Source organism: Buteo buteo, chromosome 7 (assembly GCF_964188355.1).
Source record: "Buteo buteo chromosome 7, bButBut1.hap1.1, whole genome shotgun sequence".
NCBI classification, from domain to species: domain Eukaryota; kingdom Metazoa; phylum Chordata; class Aves; order Accipitriformes; family Accipitridae; genus Buteo; species Buteo buteo.
In genome coordinates this window covers 12,940,415-12,966,953 of record NC_134177.1, presented here as the reverse complement: position 1 = coordinate 12,966,953, position 26,539 = coordinate 12,940,415, and the positions used below count along the sequence as shown (strand labels likewise).

The 26,539-nt window shown below is 47.9% G+C and overlaps 1 protein-coding gene across 5 annotated transcripts in view; it reads right to left on the bottom strand.

The window, feature by feature from the left end:
• LPP (LIM domain containing preferred translocation partner in lipoma) overlaps window positions 1-26,539 on the bottom strand; it is a 353,262-nt gene that overhangs the window by 287,931 nt on the left and 38,792 nt on the right. Inside the window, exon 4 of one of the 5 annotated variants that reach the window (XM_075031623.1) lies at window positions 12,620-12,823. The exons of 3 other annotated variants lie outside the window; for them this stretch is intronic. The gene's annotated coding sequence lies outside the window, so the exon portion shown is untranslated. Of the gene's footprint in view, window positions 1-12,619; window positions 12,824-24,392; window positions 24,819-26,539 lie in introns of those variants that run through there. One more of the 5 variants, XM_075031624.1, reaches the window with a different exon arrangement.

Sequence of the window (26,539 nt, the reverse complement as noted above, 5' to 3'; positions counted from 1 at the left end):
AAAGAGCATCCACCGAAAGAAGCACAGGTCACATCAGTGGTCTTGGAAAAGTTCTCCCTTCAGAAGTGAGTGCACACAGGGCTGGCCGGAGGTGTCCCCGCTAGCACGGCCCCAGGTGCTGGCAGGCAGGCAGGCTGCCCATAGGCAGGCAGTGCTGTGATTCACTCCGCCATGGCTTCCAGTCCACAACGTGGCTTCCAAACAATCGAGGAAACAAACCACAGCACCTGCCGTGGCGGTTCAGCTCCCACGGCGTTGAAGGAGATGCCTTTGCACACCAGGAGTCAGTGGCAAATCAGGAGAGGTGACGGACCGGCCTGACCTTCCTCCTTCAAACTCTCGAGAGGATGCTAAACCCAAGCTAACAAACTGGCGCTTCGGAAACTCGGGCACGCTTGGAGGTATCAGGGCGCACACCTAATAAATACAGGGTCTGTGCTTTGTACCTACAATCCGAGCTTGGATTAGAGCAGCCCCTGAGCGCAGCCGGCCGCTCATGCCCATAGTTATTCCGGCAACGAAGGCTGCACGCAGAGGGAGGGCTGGAGCCAGATTATGAATGAAGCACCAGGATCGATTCCCTTATCTACCCTCTGCCTCCCACTAACTGGAAGATGCTATTCAGGGAAAATATAATTTAAAGGCGGAGGCGAATGATGAATCAGATTGATTTTTGGGACAAGAAGATAGATGTAACTGCAGTCTACCTGCTTGCAGCTTGCCAAGTCATAGCGAGTTTCAGGACAACCTGGCCTCATCTCCCCTTCCTCATTCCAGCCCCCTTCCCTCCTCTGTCCCCCACCAAAGAAAGAAAAAACCCTCACAGGAAAGAAATTCCTTTACACAAGACAATTAAGTGTTGCCTGGGGCCAGCTCAATGCTGGCTTCCCTCTCCCTACTAAACAGTACAGAGCCTGAATTAATAAACATGCAGAAGGTCCACTTTCTGGGGAAAAGCAAATTCTGAGCTTGCAGCTGGGAGGAATGCATCGTATGTCTGGTATTCACACTGCGCCTTCTTTTCCTCTTCCTTTTTTTGGCCGTATAAGGAGCTAAGCACAGCAGGCCAGGCCGGGGAGCGCAACACTGCGTGCTTAGCACCATCAGACTTCCAACTTTGTTTGTCTTTACTGGAAGTCCAATCAATCCATCTAGGAAAAAGGCTAGTGCATGCACCGCAGAGTGTCGGGCTCAGACATCACACTCCTGAAATGCAGAATAAAAGGAGAAGCAAGCTGAGCTAGACCAGCCCAGCAAGTGCTCCCGCAGAGATGCATGCACATGTACACATGCACAGGCTATAATTTTCTTAATTACACTGGAGGGAAGGGGGGGTGCTAACTTAAGACTATTGCAGCTACAGTCCGAAAGGGTTATTTCCCAGGTTAGCAGCACTCAAGTCATACCTCTGCAGGAAATAAAAGGCAACCTGGCCTTCACTGCATGCACCTGGGGCCAAAAGCATTACACACCCTGGGCCACAGAGAAATACGTCCTCTCTAACACACACAGGTTATAAACAGAAGTGTGGGACTGCACTTTAGAGATGCAAATCGCTGGGAATTTTTCCTTAAGTCCTTACAATCTCTAAATTCAAGTCTATTGCAGTAATTTCAGCAACAGACTGGGATTATAGTATCCCCGATGCAATTACAATATTACATGCTAAAAAATAGAACCTTTTTGCCATTGCTGCTTCTTCTGTAAACAAGACTATTCCAGTGGGCACCCAGGACTTTGAAGGACCAAAAAGGAGAAGAGAAAGACACGCTCCTCTGCCAAAGGCAGGAAATCTTGGATCACAAACACCCAGGAAGACTCTGCATCAACTCCCCTTTCTCAGCCCTGTTTGGCATTCGAAGAGCCGCTCTCATTTCATCCTGCAGGAGAACGGTGACAACAACTGCAGGGATGGGGAGACAAACATGGGATCGATCACCATCAGAGCACGGCAAACAGCCCCAGGAAAGAAGGAAGCCCGCAGACACACTGCCAATGTCCAGACCGTCTCCAGTTCAGTCCTGGCTTTTCCTCCCATGCAGAAGACCTGAAAAGATCTGCACAACCATCTATGCTGTGCCTTACCCTCAGCTACATTAGAGCACCGTGCTTCTGTCTGTCTTCCTCAGCCAGGCATTGGGGTCCCATATGAGGCCACAATAGAGCTGGTCAGGAAGAAGATGGGGAACCTTAAAGAAATCAGCAACTTGGCCCACTTACCGAAGGGTGTTGCCTTCAACCCAGGCTGGTTCTCGATGCCTTGAAGGATGATGCAAATCCTCCATAAAAGGCAGGTTCGCAGTCTCCTGTCCCAGATACCACCTCATTCCAGCGTCCAAAATATAAAGATTAAACCTGCTCCCTCAGGATTAAGTTAATCTTACTCCCAATTTTATTTTGTTCTTTTGCCAGTAGTCGTTAGCACTGAAATAATTCTTCACACACACAGAAGCATCCAGTCTGCCTTTGGATCTTAAGTCATCAGCCTCAAGAGCCACCTCTAGCAACAAGCCCCATGCTCTGAATTACAGGTTGGGTGACAGAGCTGTTTGGTTTTTGGGAGGGGGGTTTTGTTTGGGTTTTTTTTACCAGCTTCAAGATTCTCAGCTTTCAGCTTTGACTGACCACTGTATGTGTCTGTGTATTGAGACAAGGAGAACAGACACACCAAAACTGCCTCCCCACTTCCAAACATCTCTCCGTGCTTTGAAGAGGATGACCCCAATGCTTTCAGTACCTCTGCAAACACATTTAGAGGGCAGGGCGCTGCCTGGGCAGAAGCAGGACATTCCCCATCAGCACTATGCTACCTTCCCTCTATGGAGACTGACGTGTGCTGCCCCGTTGGATGACAATGCCAACCATCAGAGCCCCTCACGCTTGGCCCCAGGACCACAGCAGTGGGCAGCAGCTCACGAGCAACGCGAACCCACCCAACCACCCGGTCCTGTCCTCCCACCTCTGCCAAGCACGTCAAGTCCCATCCCCTCCCCAGCACCAGCACCTTCGGGGCTGCGGTTCCCCATTGCCACCCTCTCCTTGGAGGTCCTGTCCCACCTCCTGCAGCTGCCTGCTCCCAACCCTCCACCTGCACAGAGTTGCCTGCACCAGGGAATGGGAAGGACAGTGGCCAGAAACCTCTTCATGACATCCAAATACAGTCTTCAACCTTCACCTTTTGTATTCATATGGAGTCAGGGACGCTCTGAAGCACCCAGTGAAGTGACTTGGATGAAGACACAGTTGAAACTCAACTGGGGGAGGGGAAGATTTCTAGCCTCATTAATAACAGCCTGAAATTAAAAGCAGAGCTTATAGTACGGCTGCAATTCCAGCTACCCTGCTGCTTGTGTTAACAGTGTGGCTTTATTATGGTCAGGGATAAAAAACAGCTTCAACAATTAAAGGAGGGGAAAAAAGAAAAGAAAAACCAAAACAAACAAAAAAACGACCGAAAGAACCACGACCACCAAAAATCAGTAAAATAAAAAATTCCTGTGGGCTGGAATGATTAGCAAAAAAAGTTGTGTGCCGTGAGGAGCAAGAGTGAATGCTTCCTTCCGCCCTGCCAAGAGGCCCACACATGCCCCCTGCCAAGTGTATTTGTCCCCTACCCACGGGAAGCCACCCAGTGCCCTGTGGCTCAGACGAGCCACGGGTCCCCCACGGGATGTCACCTCCTGCCCCAGAGTAGGTTCTCTGCAACCACCCTGCTCCAAGTAGACGGCTTGGAAACCTTCCTCACTCCCGCTGCCTAAATGCTACAGCATTAAGGAAAAAAAAAAGAAAAGAAAAAGTCTTGCAAGAAATGACTAATACGCCTGGAACTTCTCAGGAGGCACCAGTCCTCGCCGAGCAGCCAGAGGCGGGCGGGCAAGAGGTGGGGAGGGTCAGTGGACCCACGCAGCCAGTCTCAAGAGCCAAGCAGAAGCATGCCTATGTTTCTCAGAGGTGAGCTGGTCGCCCAATGGTTCCTGAAAAGGCAATCACCCTGCGTGCCCCAACACCTGCCCACAGCAGCCTGGTCACCAGCTGGAATGAGAAGCCAGTGGGAAGCCTCAGTTTGTCATGTCTCAATACAATAGTTGTTGCCTTTGAGGGCTTGGTCAATAATGCTGAGATTTGAACCTACTTTCTCCTCTTTATAGAAATTAAAAGCAATAATTTCATGAGAAAAGAGGCAAATTATCTCCCTTCTCCTCTTTCCCCCACTTCCCGATACAGAACATGCCCCTTTTTCTTTTCAAGCACTGGCAGCTCACCAAGAAGGCCAAATCTCTGCAGCTGAATCAGGTTTGTCAATCCAGGCACAGGTTTGGCAATCAGCTGGGCTGCAAGCCCAGCCCTTCCCAAGGGGAGAGACCCCCCAGACCTCCACAGGAACAGCTACAGGGACCAGAGGCTATGCACAGACCTCAAAAGCCCTGGGAAACAGTTTGCACAACTCTTGTGTGAGCAGGAGGGAAAATAAAAATAAATTAAAAACAACGAATCACCTCTGTGCATGCACGAGCCAACAAACAGAATGGGAGCAGGCAAAATAGACATTCAAAGCTGTTCCTCCAGGTCTCCAAGGATTAGTGATTCTTCACACCCCAATATCCTGAGGGGGGCAGCCCCCAGCCCAGGCAGGGGGGCCATGAGGAGCAGCCCACCCTGATGCTTGTACAGGACCTCTCCCCATCTCAGTATCCACAGCAGAACTCGCTGCTCCCCTCCAGTTTTGGGGGGCACAGAGGCAGAAAGTCCATATTCAGCAAGGAAGAGATGATCTTTCACTCATTGTTTTTACCATCAGTGCCATGCAAATTGCCATGGTTTGAAGCTTGGCACCTTTCATCTCCATCAAGATGGGATAAAAACTAAAGGTGATGTTTCCAGGGAAATAATTTACGTTCACTGCAAAGCTACTAAGGACCACAAGACCCTAAGGGCCAAAAATATCACACGCGAGGTTCACACTTGCTTTTTCTCAATGGTGTTTCTCCTCTCTGCCCTCACAGGTTTGTAGCCCAGCTGCCCAAAAGCTTTGGAGTTTGGGATTTCTTTTACTTCTTTTGTTTCACTGTTGCTTTTGCCTTTGAACAACAAACGAGAGCACAGCCACAGCACTATGGGAAGGCAAAAGTTTCCTCTCAGCCAAACACGGCCACTCTACAGCTCCTCCACCACTGCAAAAAGCTTGGCCTTCAAAATCAACCCAAACCTGGCCCATCAACCAAAGATGCCTTCTTTGCGCTATGTGGATATAAACCCAAGGACCAGAGGACATCCGCAGAGCTATGCTCTGGGCAACAAATTCTTGCAGCTACCACAGAGCTGCAATGCTCCAGAGCCAACCTCCCGACACATTGGTGGTCATCTGCACCCAAGACAACAGACCCAGATTTCTTCCGTGTTTCCCATGGGGACACAGAGGACAAATTTGGTCCTCGTGGCTGCAGCACCGCAGCAGTAAAAGCAACACTGGGAGCACCCAATAGATCTGAGCTCCGTTCTTGCTCTGGGACAGATGCAGAATCATTTTCCTTAAGGGATCGATGCTCCCTTAACAGGGATGTGACTACAAGTTGACAGAAAAAGTTTTTGCCACTTTTGGAGACAGAACGGTGGATTCAGGTAAGTTCCTGCTGCTGTAATGAAGGACAACGATGCCTGACCCAAATGAAGACGACTGTCATTATATGACAATGCATGTGTCTAGACAGCTGCTCTCAAAAGCCTGCCAAAAACATTTTACACTGTTCATTTTCATAAGCTCAGAACTCCAAGCCAGGCTGTGCAAACCCTTTATAATTCCCTTCACTGTAGGGCTACAAAGAGCTTCAACAGAATTGTACTTGAAGCCGTGTCTGCAAAAATATCACAGCTAAGGTGGCAAGTCCCCAGCAACCACACAGCTGTCTGCACCATGTCCAGGGCTGGTTTGATAGCATAAGAAAACCAAAACCTCCTTTCTTTTTCCCAGCAGAAGTCTCCAGTATTTCGAAAACATTTAAATTAAAACTAATAAACCCCACAATACACTTTCTTTCTCAGACACCAGAGCACTTTCTAAATACCAAGGTGACTGCAACCAAAAGTCACCATGGCTTAACAAATTTGGGCAATGTGATTTCTCGGTGGTTTCAGCTAAAGGGCTTTGCCTCACTTTTGCAGCAGGCTGGGAGCACAAACAGTCACCGCAACTCAGCCAACATTCAGCTGTGATAACGAACCAGCTCCCTGCAGCCTCACAGCACCATGAAGGGAAGCATTATCCCACTTTGCAGACAGGAGAAATGGAAGCTCAAGAACAACAAACCACAAAAAAAATAAACAAAAAAAAAAAAAATCAAAAAACCAAACCCACCCCAGAAAGCAAAAAAAAAAAACAAAAAAAAACCAATCCAATGCAAGAGGTGAAGTTTGGAGCTGCACTACCCCATCACACTCACTCCTGGATGGAAAAGAACAGGATGCTTGAAGGGTGTGGGAAGGTGGATGCACTAGGTACAGCCTGGCAGGAGGTGAATGGGCTGGGCCTAAGGGAAAGCATGTGGGACCAGGAGAAGCCAAGCAAGTGCCAGCCAACAAGGAAGATGCTGTGGCTGTAAGGCACGTGGCAAAAAAGAGCAAAAAATTGGATGATTCAGGTCCTGTCCTTACAAATAGATGCTACAATATTTATCCTACGTAGGCCAACTGCACTGAGAAAGATTTCCCCTCTCATCCCAGAATTTGTGACCCTCTACATCACTGCTTTTTTGGTGTAAGTCCATTCCTGCACAAGCAGATGGGCATGAACGCTATGGCTGGTGTCAAGCCAGGATGCTCCTTCTCTTAGAAATCTGTGCTTGCAGCTCCAGTAGAAGAATCCCTATAGGCTCAGACACCCCAAATGGCCAAAATTAGGCAAGTGCTGAACACTGTCTTCCCTTAGAGACTTTACCAACAAACATCTGAGTGAAATCACGATGGGTCACCTGCATATACTCCTCCAAAAACGTATTCAGTTCAAACCCACTCCTCCCTCATCTCCTCTGACATAAGTCCATGTTTCTCCATTAACAGTTGAGGTGCTGCTAACACCCTGAGCAGGAGGGTGTTCCTTTTTCAGAGCTGATCCCATTCCAGAACTTCCAAGTCTCAGTGAAATAACCAGCTGCAGCTCAGGGTAGAAATCAACACTGGGACCAGTAGCTACATAAACTACAATAGCTCTAGAATTTCCTTTAGAGCATTACTGGAATTTATCAGGTTAAACATGCTAACGTATCAAACCCACCAAGGACTTAAACTTTGTACCTATACAATGCAAGAACACGCTCATTACAAATGTCATAACACACCTACAATAAACTATCACTGCATTTCCAGAGAAGGAAATCTAGACACCTATAGCAGCACTGGGTTGTCAGAGAGATGAAATACTACAGTCAAGGAAAGAACTCAGGTTTGCCCCATTTTCCAGCCTATCACAGACACATGCTCCCAAGAACCCAAGCCTTTCTTCATTAATTGAGGAACCAACCAACCTTCTGGCGTGACACCTCAAGCTTTGGTTTTTGTTCACATTTTAGCATGTGCAAGCCACGAGGAGCTAAGGGCACCTGTGAGCTGCTGCTTCTCAGAGAGACCAGACACTCCTAACAACAGCTCTCGGTAGTTCAAAGCTGGCACCTTCCAGTTTCTGCTGACTCTCTCGGTTCCCAAAAGATAGACTATGGTCCTCCTCTGAGATTGACAAGTCCACTTTTGCACTAGTCCTCTGACAAAGACAAATGGATGTTTGACGCAAAGAAACATGCATCAGTACAGGTAGGAGATGTCAGCATTGTGCAAACAAGCCTTTAGCACCTCATCACATGTGGAGATGAAAGCCCTGAGATCCTGTCCTCCTCTTGCTAAAGTACCATTTGTATCAGTGGGACTGACAATGGTTTTTAAACATTAGCTGAGAACTTTCCTCAGAAAAGGGGGTCATCCAGGCACCTTCACAGGAGCAAACCTCCTCCTTAGGGTGACCTGAAGGTGGAAGGTTTTGCTTGGGCCAACACTGGAGAGAGGACTCGATCAGAAAAGCACCCAACATCACTGCTGGTCTTGGCAAGGTTGGATTTACTACAGCAAGGACTAGAAAGAGGATCTGCCTAGTCTGGAGGCCAGAGGTCCCAAAGGCAAGCCAAAAAGTAACTCACTCCCTTTCCTAACAAACTGTGTTTTCAGCTGGAAGTCGCTTGGCAGCCTTCCTACCAGAGGATGCAACAGGTCAAGACAAGGGTTCATTCCCGGCCAGGCTGAGCGGGGACACAAAACACAAGAACAGATAGCGCTTTGCAAACGTGGACTGAAACACCAGGAGGACTGCATCTGCTGGGCCGTCCTTGGACAGCAAGGGACGCTGCTGGCCAGAGTCACCAGGCTCCGGGAAGCACCGACCTGCAGTAGAGCAAGGATGGAGTAAGTCCTGAGGCACACGGAAAACTAGCCAAAGCAAGTCTTCAGGCACTCGGCTGCACCGCGCCTGCCTTGTGAACACCTTTGGTTTCATGTTTCTGTGAAAATCAAACACGGTGGCACTCTATAAGAAAAAATGTCACTTAAACTCCTTATTAAAGGTAATTTCCTCTCCCACCCCTTTTCATTAGCAACGCTCAAGTATTCATCAAATGATCCTGTTATTTCCAGGCAAAATATTAGTCTTCTTAAGAAGAACCTATATATTAGCACCGTCTATTGTTATAAATGTAAAAAGTTCTAGCAAAAAATCAATTCAGAAGCAGAGGGTCCCATCCACCTGAATAGGAATTTACCTTAAATAACTTCATGCACAGGGAAACCCTTAAGTGCTTGGGGAACAATGCTCGTACGGGGAATAGATGCAGCAGTAACCACATTACTTTTCCCTTCTAGGCAGTAGCTTTCCACTTAAATATTATACAATGCACCTGCTTATTATTCTTATTACACAATATCGCGTTCAAATCCATGCTGCAAGCATCCCACTCACCACAAAAAGACTTCAGGAAGGAGAAAAAAAAATTACATTAAAGGAAAGTAATCTATAGTAGCACATTGCACTGCACCAATTTCAAGCAGGCTGTCATTCTGATCACACCAGACGGCATTTAGACTCCAACAGTATCCTTCAGTGAAACATCCTTGTTACGGCATTATTCTTGCTACGCGGAGCCCTTTTGAAATGAATGGTACAAATTCTCTTAGTCATTTCAAAAGGACTGTGTTGCTCAGAGAGCTTTAACTTTTCACGTCATCTTTTCCAATAACTTGCAAGGCAATAAGGCCAAAACAGGCCATCTTTAAGGAAAGAATTAAAAATAAGTAAATCAGCACCTGCCTTGGGAAGGAACTACAGAACAGGGCTGTGAATCCCAACTCAAGGGAGCCTTATGTGCTATTCCAGATCCAGGCCAACTCAGAAAATCACTTAAGTACATGATTAACTTTAATATGAGCTTAAGTTGCTTTGACTTCCGTAGGACTTAAGCATATACTTATGTGCTTTCCTGTACAGAAATACTCTCTTAAACCAGATCCTGTTTTGTAGGGATGCTGCAAACACACACACATGCATGTGCAGCTCATGCCCTCAGGAAAGCTCTGACTCCTCAGCCTAGCTGCAAACCAGACTGCCTTAATTTTGTGCCCACCAATGGACCAAAGTGTTTCACCCAGAGCTTTAAATAGCCACCCTGAGGTCTGAAAGTGCTTTATCTGGGACAGGGACTTTATGAAGGATCAGCTCTAGGTTTTAGACTTGCTAAGTGATGCAAAGGCTGATGAGAGACACTACAACACACTGGAGTTGCAGATCTGTCCAAGAAGAGATGATCTCCCTGAGCCCAGTTGTATCTGCCCGGGACCACGCTGTGGACCAGCCCTGGGCTGGGCACACACAGCAGGTACCGGGAGGACCTTTCACTGGTCCCTTCTGAGCCACCACTTTGCCTGGTGGGGTATGGGTTATGGCTCAAAATGCCACAGGGTTTTGTCCACATGTATAAAGGTGTACAGACCCACAACCAAGAAGCCTCTCAGCTTCAAATGGGACACCACGTTTCAATGCCTCTCCATGCCACCCATGGAGAAGACACAGATTTCCTCCCAGTCTTCCACCACACTTCTTTACTGGGCATCTGCAACTGCTAAACTTCCATGTCATTTCTGGTCTCTCAGATGCCTGGGGTCTTCTGTGGCCCAGGAGAGCAATATAAAGTAGACACCTGAGTAACAGGTGTATAGGGACTCCACTGGCATCCTTTTCCTCCCAGGACGCTCCGTGCCAAACCCAGCAAGGTCTTGGATTCCCAGGACAGATGTTCCCAGTTCATTGTGCCACAAAGGAGCAGAGTTATGGCGTGGTGCTGCAGCTGACCACTCACAGAGGACCACAGTTACTGGCCCACATGATGCTCACAGCCACCACCATGCAACCCAGCATATCCCCCACCATGGCAGCTAGTGCCACGCTGTCTCACACAGGCAACTGCAGAGCCAAGAGCAAAGAAGGATGCAAAAAGCGACAGAAAGCATTCTTTAGTCCTGCCCAGCAAGGTGGGCTGAAGGACTACAGCCATGACCAAAAGGCATCTGAAATACCCCTATCATCAAGGAGCTCTCATATTTCAAAATAGAGCCTCAGCCAAAAAAAAAAGCCCCTTTGCCCAACCTCTCCCCTCACCAGCTACTCTCTTGCTATTACAGTTAATTGCAAGCACATCATTCCTACAGCTTGTCTGATAGAAAAGAACTACTACATAAGAGCTTGGTTTTCCCATTTTGCCCATTGTCAAGGCAATGCAATAAATTATTATTATATATGTCGTCTTTGCCAACAACTAAAGCATCCATGCTGAGTGCCTGCGCAGGGGCATGCTGTTTCTCAGTGTGATCCGAAATAGCCAAGATATTAAAAACCCACAAAGAACTGAGTCTCTAATGGAAAAATTGATGGGCCAGATGTTGACACTGATGATTATTTTGCTAGCCCGGGGCAGAGCCCAAACCCCTCTAGTTTAGAGGGCGTCACCCTTTCCCATTCCTCAATGACCCACATTACAGCGTAGCTGCTCCCACATCCACACACGCCTTGGTTTATTTGCCCAGAAGAGTAATGCACACTATCCTTTCCAAGCCCTAGCCTTTCCCCTGCGTTAATCATCACTCCCAAAGCACCTGGATAAGGGATCAACAAGCTCTTCAGCACTCAAGTTGCCATGGGAGAAGAAACACTTCACAGTAAGAAATCAGAGGCTGCATCCAGGTTTTGGATTCCACCAGCTCAATGGCTCTACACAACTCTCCATTTGGGGAAGCCCCAACCAAACAAAACCCAACTCTGCTTCAACATTCTGTTCAGCAGTGCAGGATGACTTTATCCTACCTCTTGAAATGCCTCTCTTTCTTTTGGATGCCACCCAGTGAAAATATTATGATGAGAAATCTCTGCAGATTCAAGATCTCAAGGTCTTAAGATCAAGCCCTTTGCCAGGCAGCAGGAAAGGATCAGGACATCAAAACGCACACTCCCACTGTGCTTACAATTTCTCTGTGCCTGTGATTGTTGCCTGATTCAAGCCCACACCAGACTTTTTAAACTACTTCTCCCCACGGTGGCGAAACAGGCTCCAGGAGCAATGGAGCCGCCTGACCCACCAGCTTTGTGCCAAAAGCCAAGTCCGAAGGTGCTGCTTACCAGGGCTGCTGCACGGAGGAGCACCAAGCGACATCGTTCCCTGATGCAACACAACTTCAGGGCTTTTCCCCCCAACTCTGGGACCTCCTATACCCTGTGCAACGGAATCCTGCATCTCCAGTAGCAGAGGGGCTCGCAGAGCCGGGGAGAAGTCTCAACCTGCACCCCCACAGAGGGGCGAGGGGGCTTGAACTGGAGGGTCTCTGTGCAAGTCTTGCCTTGAATACGAGATGTTCAGTGATGTCAAGCCTTGCTCCAACTGAAGGCTAAATGCCTGCTTTCCCCCCTCAAAACACAGATGTCGAAATATCTGCTGATCAGACAAATCACAGAAACAATTAGAGACCACATAGTGACTGCAGGGAGAAGGACAACCATTGCTGAAAGCCTGCCCTGGGGAAGTGCAGCATCCCAACGTGCCTCCCACAAGAATAAAACCAAGCACCATCCAAAAGTGAAAAGAAAATAGAAAAGTTTACTGCCTGTGTCATTTAAACATGGATTTCTATTACAGAAACACACCAGGAGCCTGCCTCCCTCCCTCAGCCCCTGCACAGAAACACATCATCTTCCTCCAAAGGTGACAACAGAGGAAATAAGATCAGGAGTGACAAAGAGGCAGGAGTAGGAGAGCTGCAGGGTGCTGCGACTTCCCGTTTCAAAGCAACAAACTCTTTCTACTATCAAGTTCAATTGAGTATCAATAAAGGGTAAGATTTGAGAAAAATACAGGTAGTTTCAGGCCCTACACTTGTGCCGAGTCCCTTGCCCACCTTTTCAGTATGTAACAAAAAAAAAAAAAAAAAAATCAATAATCAGTGGTTTTCAGCAGTTTCTTTCCCTCCTGGTTGCTGTGGGAAAGTCTTACATAAACCATGGTAGAAACTAACTACTTTGAAACACAAACATGATTGCACACACCTATTTAATATGAAGCAAAACTGAAAAACATGGTTTTCCCCAAATTATAGTGTGAAATTTTGATAGAAGGGAATGTATTTTCTTTGAAGACAGCGCCGTCCTTTCAAGCCGTGCTTCAGTCGCCTGAATCACATGCCCAAGACCACCAACGTGATGCAATTTCCATCTCCAAAGCTTTGGTCTTGTAGGATTTACTCGTTTAAGCTGCGAGAGAGGGAAGCACATTACATACTGCTGACGGCGTGCATTTGCGCGTGTGAACACAGATGAGGATGAGGTGAGATTAGGACAAGCTTGCAGGGAATTAGCCCAGTAGGTTATTTATTCCATGACAGCACAGGTTAAAAGGGCTGACTGTCTCTTCGGCCTTATGAGGACTCACGTGAGTTATCAAGCACATTTTATTTTGGAAGGAAGGGGAGGAGATGTTATTATCCAGGTAAATTTCTCAATTAATAAGCAGTTTGCGCATTCAATGAACAGCACTTTGCATGTGATTAGCATGACACCTCCCAGGATCCCAAAACATCTTACAAAGAAATGCTCTTTTTAAGCCTCCCTGGGGTGTGTGTGCTGGATCAGTCTCAGCTGACAGGCAGATATGTTGAGTCAGAGGGACCGACTCCCCAGCCCATGATTTCAGGGTCCTCAGGCAGGAGCAGCCTTGCCCAGTATGCTCCAGTTCAGCAGCATCACCTGCAATTGAAGTGTCCCAGTCCCACCTGGGGATGGACGAGCGCCTTACTCGTGCCCTGTCCCACTGGACCAGGCTTCACCGAGGCTCTCGAGGGATTTAGTAGTAGGAACCAGGCAGCCTCATTCCTACTGACCCATTCTCACTGTAACATATTTCTCATTTCCGAGCGACTGGCTGTTCTCTCTCAATTCTGGTTAATATTATTTGTGTTTTAAAGCTTTCTAGGAACCGTTCCAGCTTTACATCACAACAAATACCACTGGGTAGGGGAAACACTTAATCTGCCTGACCATGCTTTGGGTACTTTGCTTTAGGAACTGGTCCAGGCAGTCAGATAAGCAGCAGTGCCTGCCCCGTGGCCAGAGCAATCCACACACACACTCAGCCCCACTGGGGACACGGCCCATAGGTCTGAAGGTGGCTTTCAGCAAGGTTGAATGCTGGAGCTCCTCCAGAAATCCTCCAAGGAGCATGAGCAAGCAAAATAAAGGGAAACCCACAAAAGCTTGAGATCAAAGGACTCTCTGGGTTCCTTTTCTTTGCAGACACATTGGGTATTTCCCATTTTCTTCCTCTCGGTCTCACCAGCAGCAGGTCTTTCCACAGCCATCACTGCAGTTCACGTCTGACTGAGGCTGAGCTAGTGTTGTACAACACCCAGGAGGAGGTTTCCACAGCACCACTTACCAGAAGGGTAAGCTGAGACATCTCGAGAAGCACGAGAGGTGCTTTTCCAAATTCAAGAATCAATTTACTTGAGACTATTGGTTCTGGTACTAACCTTGAGCCTGGCCTTTTTAACTTACAAATTTCCACATGAACCCCACCAAAACACACCAACAGTCACACTGGCCTTCTGGGAAGAACTGAAGGGGCCCAAAATTACACAAGGAATCTGTGACAGAGCTGTAGACAGCAATATTGGATTTTGTGGGTTCACAACCCAACTTACCCTATAAAATATTTCTGCATCTCTCGAGGGCATCTGTTTTATAGGATTCCTAGGACTTTACACACAAAGTGGCACCCAGGAGAAACAAAACAGAAAAAACCCTTGGCTGGAGCCAGGTGGACTCTCCCAAGGAGAGGTACCAATGGTTTGGTGCCCCAGGAGGGACAGCAGAGAGCACAAGGTTTGGTCCTGTTAAAACATACGAATTGTCATCTCTTCTCCTCTCCTTCCACCTGCCTCGAAAGAGGGCAGGAAAGATAGCAAGTAAGAGGTCCACCTTTGTAGGAAGACAGCAGGCCTCTGGGAAGGAGAGCTTCTGGGCAGGACGGACCATGCTCCATGTCCAGCTCCTACGCTGGGACCACACAGGACCCCAGCAATGCTGCAGGAGCACCACATCTCCTCACTTCCCTGGAACCCCAGCACACAGACTGACCTGTGCAGGCACTGCATAGCCTGACAGCATGCCTAAAACCAGAGCATGGGCAGAGCCATTGCTCCAGCCCAGAATATACCTTTGGTTTTAAATCAGCCCAGAGCAGTGGCACTTTAGGGTGACATCCAAACCAGCTGGCAGTGTCCCAGGTCTCTAGGGAGCAAGTGGGGCTGTCGCAGTTGCACATGGCAGGGATTTGGTGTACAGATGAAATGCCCAAAGGAGCTGGAACTTCTTGCTGTTTCATGAAGGGCTTTTGGACAAACAGAAAAAAAATGGGATAATCCCAAAGTTTCCAGGACAGCAAGTCTAATCCATACCTACTGCCCTGGGTGCTGGGGAGGCCACACTGCTTCTGACAATCTCAACACGGCAGTTCCCAACAACCTACTTGCCCTGAACTTCTTTGTTACCATAAGTATAGCTTTTATTCATAGTGCAACTCGGGGGTCTTCCCAATGAAGAATACAATACAGAGACCAGTTGCACTTCACGCTTCACTGCAGCTTTCAAGTGTGTGGCCCCTAATCAATGCAACCAGGACTGACGCAGAGGCTTAGGGGAAAGGATTTCAGATATCACCTCCTTCTACTCCCTCACCTCCTGCAGAGCTACCACCACTTGCCTTTTAGAGCTGGTATCGCAAGCAGGAAGGGATAGTGCAGACTCTTCCACTGCCATTTCCCACACCCTCCATCCCCACCATACTGAAGCACTTTCTGAGAATGGCAGGACAGCTCAGATCCCTTGCTTGCCATCCAGGGAGTCACAAACCCACGAGGAACCATCATATTGGCGCATGCACAGCCCAAGTCAGCAGACATCACCTACCCAGACTCAGCCAAACAGGACACAACATTTCATTCATTTTCATATGAATATCATATCAAGAGAGTCAGTCCTTGGTATCTTTATACACTACCCTGCTGCAGAAGCACTGACCGCTCCAGATCCTTTTTGCCATCAGGTCATACTAGGAGCTTGCACTGAACTGCTCATTGACACACACCTCAAAACTCCTTTTCAGAGCCACTTCTCTACAGGCCACAAGTCCCACCAAGGTTTTAACTCCCACTTGTTGTCCCTTCCTTTCCACCCTTATGAAACTGATGCTTTACAGCAGCCAGAATGACCTTCAGGTCTGCCTCCTGCCAGAGGAAGAGCTGTTCACCCAGATGAACCTTTCGTTCCAGCCCACATTGGTTATGGAAGGCTTTTTGGAGTGGTGTTTCTCTTTGCAGCACACACCCTGCTCAGGTCAGGAGGAAGCAGGTAGTAGAGGGGAGCACGTATCGGGCACATCCACCACGGAGCTGCTGCTTCCTGACGTAAGTTTGCTCTGGAAGCTCAAACCAAACCCCAGCCAAGTGCAGCTGTTTGCATGGAGTGGCTTTATCTTTGCACCAGTTTGAGCCAAAAGAACTCACCTTACCTTCTTTCAAGCGAGAAGCTGTTTTCTCCACTGAGCAGGGATGTTAACCAGATCAACAAAGACTTATAGCTCAGCTCCTCGTCTGCAATTCCACCTCTCATTTGCAGTTTGTGCATTATTTACTCTCACAAAGAGGATGCAGAAGAAAAAAAAAAAAAAGAAAGAGAGAACCCAATCACAGAGATCTGCTCTTTGGGACAGGCAGGACAAGCTCAGGAGGGGAATATTCACTGTCACCAGTCAGCCCCAGGGAGGGGAGAGGAGAGGGAGAGCTCAGTGTTACACCACGTTAATTATTTACCCATAGATTTTCTCAGGAACTTGTAACCCACACCCAGCATCTCAGGAGCACGTCTGCAGGGTGTAGGCCATGAGGAAATCAGGAAGAGAAAAGAGGAGGAGATACCTTAAATCAGCAGGAAAGCATTAAGAGTTCGAGGCCAAGGATTATCAACCAGACAGAATTACCCAGTTGCGCAGCCAAGAGGAGCAGGAGGGTAAAAACCCCAAGGAGGTCTGAGCACTGTTAGGTTCCCAAAATACACAAAGCACAGACAACAGGCACAACCAACTGAGAGCATTACATTAAAATACAGATTACACAGCATCTACCAGCATTTAAAAAATCCTCACAAAACTTTATCTACCTCTTCCCAGCAAACCCACACAGTGCCGTAGAGCAGCAGAGAGCATCTGAGCTCCGGGCAGCACCTGGAGGTCTCCCATCAATTTATTCTCCAGGAGAACTCTGCTTATCTACCACCACCACGGAACAACACTTGTGCATGATTTTTAGTCAGTATTTTGGTGTTTTGGAGGGGAGGGAGCTTTGTGTTGTACTGTTTTTCTTAAACCAAAGAGGAACTAAAAATCTTGAAAGATCAGATTCTGGAGAGGTCTGTGGGTTTAACCACTGACTGTGCCACATCCAGCCCCAGCACATCACTCCCTTCCCCTCCTTCCTGGGCCAGTCCAGCTCCTAAACACTGTTTTTGTGTAGGTCCTATAATCCCACCCACCACACAACGCAGTAAATGCTTGCTTAGACTTTTTGGTTGGTTGGTTTTTTTTCTTTAACCAAGTGACATTTTTCAAACCAGATGACTTTTTCCACTTTAAATGTTAACAAGAGAGTGTAGGGGGGGAAATGGTGAAGAAACTAATCAGTTTATCTTTCTTCTCTGGTTTGATGCAACACTGCCCTTACTCTCTTACGCAGTAGCAGTACTTTTCAAATATATTTCTTTCACCAAAATGTTGAAATACTGCAGAGAAATTATCTACTAAGATGATTGGCCCATACATTCTCTCTTTTCTACCACTTTTCAATCAGCATTGCTCAATGCATTAGAAACAGTTGTTCTCTTGTGTCCTCTACCAAGCTTCTTCACTTTGTATACAATGCCCCTCCTGCTTTTAAATGCCACAAGGTAGAGAGCAGCTCAGGCATCAGGAACACAGTCCAGATGGATCCTCTAAAGCCACTCCAGGCTAATACACAGGAATCAGGTGTGCAAGGTCTAGGACTAAAGTTTTTAACAACGAAGGCAGCAGCACTTAGGAGATTATCATGCCACATCTCCTCAACCTACTGGAGCATGAGCAAATGTTTGACACAAGACAAAGGCAATTTTTGTCCCCTCCCAGGCATGCCAATGCCAACAGTTATCATTTTTAGCCCAGTTCATCTTCCTGCTCGAGCAGGAACCATGCACTGGTTGGTGCTGTCAGATGAAAGCACCTCATGTTTGCCAAGGTGAGCAATGGGCAAGGAAAGCTTCTCTACATGACACAGGAAAGGGAAACATACAGTTCTTGACCTTGATGCATGGAGCAGCTTTAACCATGGAGACCACTTCAAGAGATGGCCAGGACAGCAAGCAACTGCTTGGGCACAGGGAGAATAGGGAGGAGAACCACCTTATATCCAGAGTGACTTCTGGCACGGAGAAGTGAAGGGGTTGTTCCAACATCCATCTCTTATGCATGGATGCAATATTTTTTGTTTTCCTCCCTCTTCAGATGCTCTCCTCCCAGTCTCCAAAGTTTCTAAAGAAACATTGCTTTCTCTCCTACAGCACACATCAATATTTTGAGTGCTCACCAGCAAGTCCAGTCTCCTCCTGATCCTGATAAACTGGATGGTGAGCCTCCCCCTGACTACAAGCCCCTGGTGTGCTCCACATACCACTCCTAAAGCAGCTGAGGTTATCAGAGCAACCTCAGGAAAACAAAGGTAGGTCCTCCCACACCCCCAGCCTAAAAGCTGTTCCTTGTGATTACTTTAGCTCAAGTCTGAAAAATACAAGACTTACATAGAATAAGAATAGAACATGGCAGGATTAGACCACAGCAATCACCAGTATACTCCAAGAGCCTCACCAATTTCCACTCCAACTTTCTTTTCCTCTAAATCCTTCCCAAACACACTTTCCATCCCCCTGCCCACCTCCAAAAAAAAAAAAAAAAAAAAAAAAAAATCAAGCTGGGAGCCAGCCTAGATGTTCTCCCCATATAATCTGTCCAAAGTCTACAAACTACTGACTTGTGGTCACACATTACATAAAGAGGACTCAAGCTTGCAGGTGAGAAGTAAAGCCTCATCTGTTTTATATACTTACATGGCAATTTGCTGTCAGCCACTGGCATGTCCATCTGTTGGCTGCCAAGAGCATCCCAGCTCCTCAGCACTGCCCTCCTTCCAGCGGGAAGGCATGGAGCAGGCACCATCCCTGATAGTCAATCTGAGAGGTAACCCAGCCTGCACATTTCTGTTACTGTTTAACCAGCACCTTGCCTTCTGGACCAAGGTCCAGTACCCAAAAGCAAGGATTTGCCATCACTTCGGTTCCAGCAAATCCTTTTTCATAAAAGGAAAGGAACAAGGAGGAAAGGATCCCCCATCACTAGTAAGGAAAGCCACTGGCTCTCCATCAGTGCACCTACCGTGGTCACTGGGCTTGCAGGGACAGGAGGTGGGGACAAGCAGTTTGAGTGTTGACATTGGGCACCCATGGGAATTCAGCTTTACTTTTCCCCTTCAGTCCTGCTCTGTCCTTTTCCAAAAGAAAAAATAAATTAAAAAAAGGTGGGGGGAACCACACTGGAGGTGCCACATTGCTTGTGCAAGATGAGCGATGAGCCCTGCCGCAGCACCCAGGTGTGGCAGAGGGAAGAGGAAGTTTTGCCATTGATCCAACCGATCCCTCTGATCCAAATGCCAACACGTGAGCGGGCGACTAGCCCAGCTATGGATCACCCCGTTCAGCTCTGCTTTCTCCTGGGAAACACGAGACGGGGGGACGCAAGCGTGCTACCAGAGAAGAATGGCGGTTGGGTAACGCCACACCAAACAGGAGGGGTTACACAGCACTGGGGGAAAACAAAACCCAATCTCAACATCCCCCGCTGCCCCGGCAGTCTGTAGGGACAGGCCATTTCACAAGCCCAGGCTCCGCCGCAGAGCATCAGCCATCCCTCCAGCACCGCCTGCTCCCCTGGCCACCAGCTCCACGAGGATTTTTCACCGGCCAAGAGGCCCATGACCGCTCGCAATGTCACACTGCCTGCCCAGAAAGGCAATGCTGTAATCTACTCCGGTTTTCCATGAGCTAAGCAAAACAGCTTAAATATTACCCAGCGCTGCCAGCCCTTGTGATGGGTAAATGCTTTCAGGATCAGGGGACATCTTTATTTAAATGGCATCTGTATGGCAGGTGGAACATCAGCTTGATCACCCAATTCATTTGTGTCAAGCCCCTGTGCAACCAGGTGCAAGTATGCCCCGTCACTCACCCAGCCTGCTCATACAAAAGGATGATGTGTCAAGCCAGGGCACGGAAGACAAGCACCCTGACCCCTCTGTTAAAATCAGCATCAGCCAGCTTTTTATAGAAAACAGCTGATCTCCTAAGGACTCCCTGTCACCATAAAACGAGTTGCAAAAATTTCAGGGCCAGCCACATGGTTTGGGATGTGCCCACCCAGGTAGGTAGCAACTTCAAAACACAAAAAGCTCACAGAAAATATGCCCAATGGAGATCACCTTATTTTGGGAAGAACAGAGCTTTTCTCCTCCGTGTGTTAGCTTACACCACCTTCCAAAATAGCCTGAACTAAGTCAAAAAGGCATGTTCATTTTGGAATGAAGCAGCATGCATATGAAGCGCTCGCAAAAGAGCTGTGGCAGAACAACTTGTTCCTCAATAGCTATTCTGAACCACGGCTCAGTAACAGATCCAGAGTACGTCTCCATAAACGAGACGTTGTGTTGATCTGACAACCCAGTTAAAGTGGTGGGTAGAAGCTTAAAACCTTTAGAAAAGCATAAGCTCTTGCTGACAATTCCTTTGCACTAAGGACACACCAACCCAAGAAAAATCAGACATCATTCGCTTCTTTTCTAGAGACCTGCTTTCCAACCTCAAGTGTTCAAAAATCATTATCAGTTCAGCCTTGAAGTTGGGAAGACTGGCTTAAAATCTACACAATAAAAATAAATGTTTTAAAGTTTTCCCCCTATTGGCACTCTGTATAAAGAGCCCTTTTCCCAAAGCTTTCCTACACAACCATGAGGCCCAGAACCTTAAGTTTATTTTAAATGAAAGATTAGCTATTAAAGGAAATTACAGATTTAAGTGAGCAGGGGCTGTAAAAGATTTGATATAGGGCAGAGCTTACAACAAGATCACAATCAATAGAAATCACTGAACATCTTGAACATTAAAGCTAAGACATTGAACATTTCAATTAAAACTGTTTTGCTTGTTACTATTATTTGTGATTGCAAGGTCCCAGATCAAAAAGTACTTCAAAAGAATGACCTTTATCCTCGCTGCTTTCACACAGGCTGAACACTGCCTTCCTGAACGGAGACAATTTCTTGAAATACAGTGTTTGTATTTTTCTTATTTTTCCCTCCCCTTCAAAATTTCACTCAGCATTACAAGCACTAGTTAATGCAATGCCTCTCCACGTGCTCTGTTTCACTGTCAGGCTCTCAGTATCCAGGTCTCCAGTACAGTGGGAAAATCTTGAGGAAGTGACATTTTAACAAAATAAACTACAGATTTTTTTCCCCAAAAAGGTTTCACAGGCATAGGGTTTTATACAATAGCTTGTTTTTACAAAATGTAAATTCAGGATCCAGTTTAAATCGGTGCCTTGTTACAGCCACCCTGCCTAAAACATGCACTTATTTCCTTTTCAGCAACCTGAGTTTGTTCACCATGGCCAACTCATACCACATCCATATATTAGATAAATATGCATATACATATATACATATATATAGGTGCGTGCTGTCTCATCTGGAGCTAGCTATGACCGACACAAGGCTCATTCAGCCAGGAGGAGGGTTACTAAACTGTTATCTGCACTTGAAGCGGTTTAGTGTTACCGGGCTGAAAGGAAACAGAGAGACATCCTGTTTATAGGCTGTAGAGCCCCAATGGATAAACAAGTGCACCTCAGTTAAAAAGTAGGGGAGGGTGGGGGGGGAAGCAGAAAGAGAGACTTAGCGGGTATCAGGAGAACGAAATACCAGCTCAGCTGCATGCCAGGCAGCACAACCCAAGGCTGCCGGGCGGCCCCACGTGCTGCAGAACGTACAGAATGTGCCGCCACGCCGGGGCTGCCGGCTCCTCCGACCCCGCGGCAGCCGGACCCTGCTCATCTTTCACCCCAACGCTGGGACGCTTCCTGGCACCCGGTGAGGTGACACCGGAGCTATTTTTCCACCCACCCCCCCTCCTCCCCTCTGTTCTCCCAACGCAAGCCCACGCTGCCGAAGCTTTCTACGTATTTTGGTTTTCATCCGCCGGCAGGGCTGCGCCGTGCGTGCTCCGGGGTTTTGCGAGGTCGGGGCGGGAAGGGCGTCGTGCAAGGTCAGGGCTCGCCACAGCCGTGCCTCTCTGCTAGCGACGCAGGGACGCTGACAGTCTTCCCTCGGCAGCCACGGGCTGGACGGACGTGGTCCGAACCGACCCCGTGTCGCTGCTGTAAGACCAATCCCCAGCTACAGCAGGGAGCAGGCAGCCCCAAGATGCGTCCTTTCCACTCCTCTCCTGTCACGAAAACACCCAAGGTCCATCTCCAGGCTAGCGGGAGGCATCAGGCTTAATCTCATTTGAATTATCACTTGCACACGTTGGCCTGGCAAGAGTGAGTGGGTCCGGGCCAGAATTGCGGGATGGATGCAAGAAACGAGATCTACAGAAAAACCCTACAAACATCCCTCTGCTTCTGACATTAACGACGGACTGAACAAAGTGATAGAAAAAGTTGAGGGTCTACCTTGGTCCAGATCCAACAGTCCCTTGTGCCTCCAGTGAGCATAAACCCACAATACACCCCTGCTCTTGGGCTGCCCTCGAATGGGAAGCAGAAACCTTCTGGCCGTTCAGCACCTCGCCAAGCACCAATGTCATGGCAATGGCGACTCACTAGGCCAGTTCCGTGGAGCTACAGGCTACCTCCAGCCTCTACAGCAAACCTTCCCCCAGTAACACCGCAATTCTGCAAAGAGCTGGCAGACAAGGAGGCCTGGCCAGCGTTGCCAACACCCTACCAAGCCACGGGCAAACTGGGCAGGGAACATGGCACACCTGCCAGGCTCAGACAAGTAACAAGCCCCACAGGGACTCTTCCTACCTGGGGTCAATCTTCGTAAGAAGAGTTGACTGTTTCTAATCCCACTTTGCACACCTTTGCTGCTCCACTGACCATTTTTTCCCCTCACCAGTGAGCGTGGGAGATGGACCCACATCCAAAGCCTCCATCCTCACCCACCAATCCAGAAGGGAAAGTTTTGGCTCCCCCGCTTTCAGTTGCAGGACAAGCATCCCACCCCAGCACGCGGAGGAGGATTTGAACAGAGCCCTAATACCTCACAGGATAACCCGAAACAAGAGACCCAGGTCAAGGTTCAAGTGTGACTTCTCACATCTGTTGCCTTTTTGTTTTTCATTGCCTTACTTTCTTTACAGGCCAAGGAACTCTCTGCAATGGAGGTACAACCCCCAACACATTCTCCAGCCTTTCCAGTCTGAAAGACTCCACCCAAACCTGGTCCAAAACACGAGCAACGGAGAATTATCCCTGCGTGTAACGCCGCCAGTGTTCACTCTCTGAGCACTTCCATCAGAACATGGCTGGCACAGCCAATGCTTCACAACCACCACAAAAACCCCACAGCTCTGCAAGGACACACAAAAATGGGACTTGCCCACACTCTGACAGGTCCTGGAGATGAGGCAGCACTGCCAGGTCCTCAGCCGATGAGGCCCAGGGAACCTGAGAGCTACTCCCAAAAAAAAGTCCTGAGCAAGTGATTTCTCATTTGTTTCCTATCCTACTTTTTGTCTCGTGCAACCGAGACGGGTCTGACTCATACCAGGTTTCCGCAGGGCCTGACACAACAGGTTGATGGATTCGCCTTGAAATAAAACAACAGCAAGCATGAGATGACTGTGTCTTGGCCAGGAAGGACCCAAATTCAAGACAGCCCTCAGAGGCACAACTCCAAGGTAAATAATTGTTAATGAACTCCTTGCTCATCAGCTCCGTGTAGTCCTGAAGCCTTCCTTTATTTTGCCTTCCTTCCAGCTGGAAAGAAAGTTCATTGAGAATGAAAGCTAGCGACTCGTGGGGAGGAGTGACAGATGCTGCCTGCCTGCATGTGTGAAAAAACTCTTGACAGGCAGAAATAACGCATCTCACATGTCTTATGGTGACGGTGAAGCAATAAATAATCTAATACACTACTAAGGCTCATAGTAATAACGTTGTGCTCCCTTTTCAGAAGCCACTCCCCACGCCGGAGGACATCTGCCGTGGTATAGGTGTTCCTGGAACAGGGAGATATTTTTAAATCTCTCAATGTGGCACAAAACTGTGAGTGTATCAGCCAAAATACCAGCCACCATAGCGTTTATATATAGCCTTGCACATACCGTCTGTAGATGGGAACATAGACAGCTACTTGGTATCTAGCAGCATTACAAACAGACATTCTTCTGCTGGTCTTGAAGCACTTGAGAAGAAACTTCCCAGCCAGCAGCTCTGCCCATGTCGCCCTGCCCTGTGCACCTCACCATCAGCTCCTGCTCCTCAAGTGTGTCAAGTGCTGCGTCTCAATTCTCAAGGATCATCAAAAGTCTGTCCCTCCACCTCCCCACGTGTACCCTCTACTACAAGGCACTGCAGTGCCAGTGATAGGGTTTCCCCACACTCCTGAGCACCCCTCTGTACACACACCTTCTGAACCAGAACCCATGGGCCCCAAAACATCCTCTCTGCTTGCTGAGATAGGTCCTGAGAAGGGGTGAGAAGATCTTCAAGGCAGCCCGATTCGCCTCCATCTGACACGTGAAAACTCTAGGTATGGTTCCTATTAGAGGCAAGAACAAAGAGCTGCTCATAAGAACAGAAAAGGATTTGCAAGCTCAAAACTAGCAATAGCTCTCCATGGAGCACCTGTAATTGCTTCCCAGGAACTCTACTAGCACCCAAGTTATTTGCAGAGGAAAAAAGAAAAAAAAAAATTAAAATAACAGTGGCTTGAGATAGTGCAATACATTTTCTCACAAGCATCAAACATGCATCAGCATTTCAAACAGAGCGCCGCAGCCTTCAGAACCAGGTTGATGTTTAAGCTCTTGATACAGTTATCTGCCTAATAATAACCCCATAGAGCACACTTTGCCTGGCTGCCTGCCAGACCACATGCAGCCTCTCTGCCCTTTTTTTTTTTTTAACTTTTTTAAACTTTGTCAGACATGGAAACGTTGACTCTAAGAAATTCAGCCTCTTCCGTGAAACAGACTGGCTGAGACTTCTTTTTTGTTGTTGAGGAAACCATGATTTGGCAGCCAGGGAGGGGAGACAAAGGGGAAAACTCACGTATTTTGTGTTCACGTGTGCTTTATTTTCTCCTCTAGCAGGAAACAGTGAGAAAGGATCTGACCAGTTGCCGTCAGCTGCGTTGGAAGTGATTATATCAGCTCCACCTGCTTAATGTGCATATTATTCAAGACTGCAAGGACAATGATTTGGAGACAAATCAGCAGCGACTGGTGCGTTCTCGAGGGACAAATGCAACACACTTGTGCATAACACAAGCAATCCACAATAGTGGGACAGGCTCAAGGTTGGGGGGAGGAAGGAAAGCGGGGAGGGAGGGCTGAACATCTCCACCTGTTTGTCTTGGGAAAAAAAGAGATATTACAAGGAGAGTGCAGCTTGTTCAAACATTTCAGAGTTTGCTCCACATTAATTCCAGCACTTGGGAGCAACAAAAGTACTGCGTCGAGAGATCCAGCAGCTACGGCTTGGGGAGGAATATTGTGTCTGTGTCAAGCTTCCAAAGCCTCATAAACTCTGAGTTCAACAGGGTTCCTTTATATTCAGAGAACAGCCTTGACAGAGCAGGCTGCGAGGTACGACGCTTTGCCATTCACACCTACTATGGATCTGGCCCCGTGCCCCACTGAGCTCAAGTACGGTGTAGCCCCACTGAAGCAGGTCCTACAGACCATTCGTTACAGCTAGTCGACTTGTGAAAGTGGTATCAAAATACAAAGGAGCCTCCAACGAGCATGTGGACAACAGTACAGGGTGAAGCAAATACTGCCGAAGCACCACAGAGGCACTTAAATGGTGTTTTTAAAGGAAAAGATAAAAGGAAAAAGGGAAAAAGTGTACCTTTGCATGTTCCAGCACAAGCAGAAAGCCCCAGGTCACTGCTGTAGCTAACCAGGAGGGTGATGGCAGCGCTCGCTGCACTCTTTTAAGCTCAGTGAGGCTGTTCTGAGCAGGTGCCCCACTGTCACAGCTCAGCACAGTGCTACGAAACATCCTCATGCCTTTTTTTTTTTTTTAAATCAAATTAACTATACACAAACAACAACGTGTCCATAGCAGGCTGCTGATACGACATCCATATCACACCAGTAAGACCCTGTGAAGTTTTAACAGGCAGGTCATGCCTGCAAAGATTTTGTCACCCCCTGTTCTGCCCACCACGTACCCCGTTCCCCAGCGGTTTTACTCCCAACAACTTCATGGGCTTTCACCAGAACAGCCGCTCAGAGACAGCAGCCTGGGCGCAGACACAGCGCATACAGCTCAAGTGGAAGAAAAGCCCTTTAGCCCATTCTGCACCTTAGTCCTGCGGAATTAGAGTAAATAATAACATCTTGCTATCTTGTCCAAAGCCCTGAGAAATGCCAGTGTGTTTGCTGTATGTACTTAAACATATGTACCCATATACACACATGATCATGCCAAATGACACTCCACCAAAACACATGCCATCAGGCCTCGGACCCTCATAACCCAAATGGGTGGCTTTTCATAGGAATTTACCACTTTTGCCCCTACACAATCAAGGAGGTGGAAGCAAG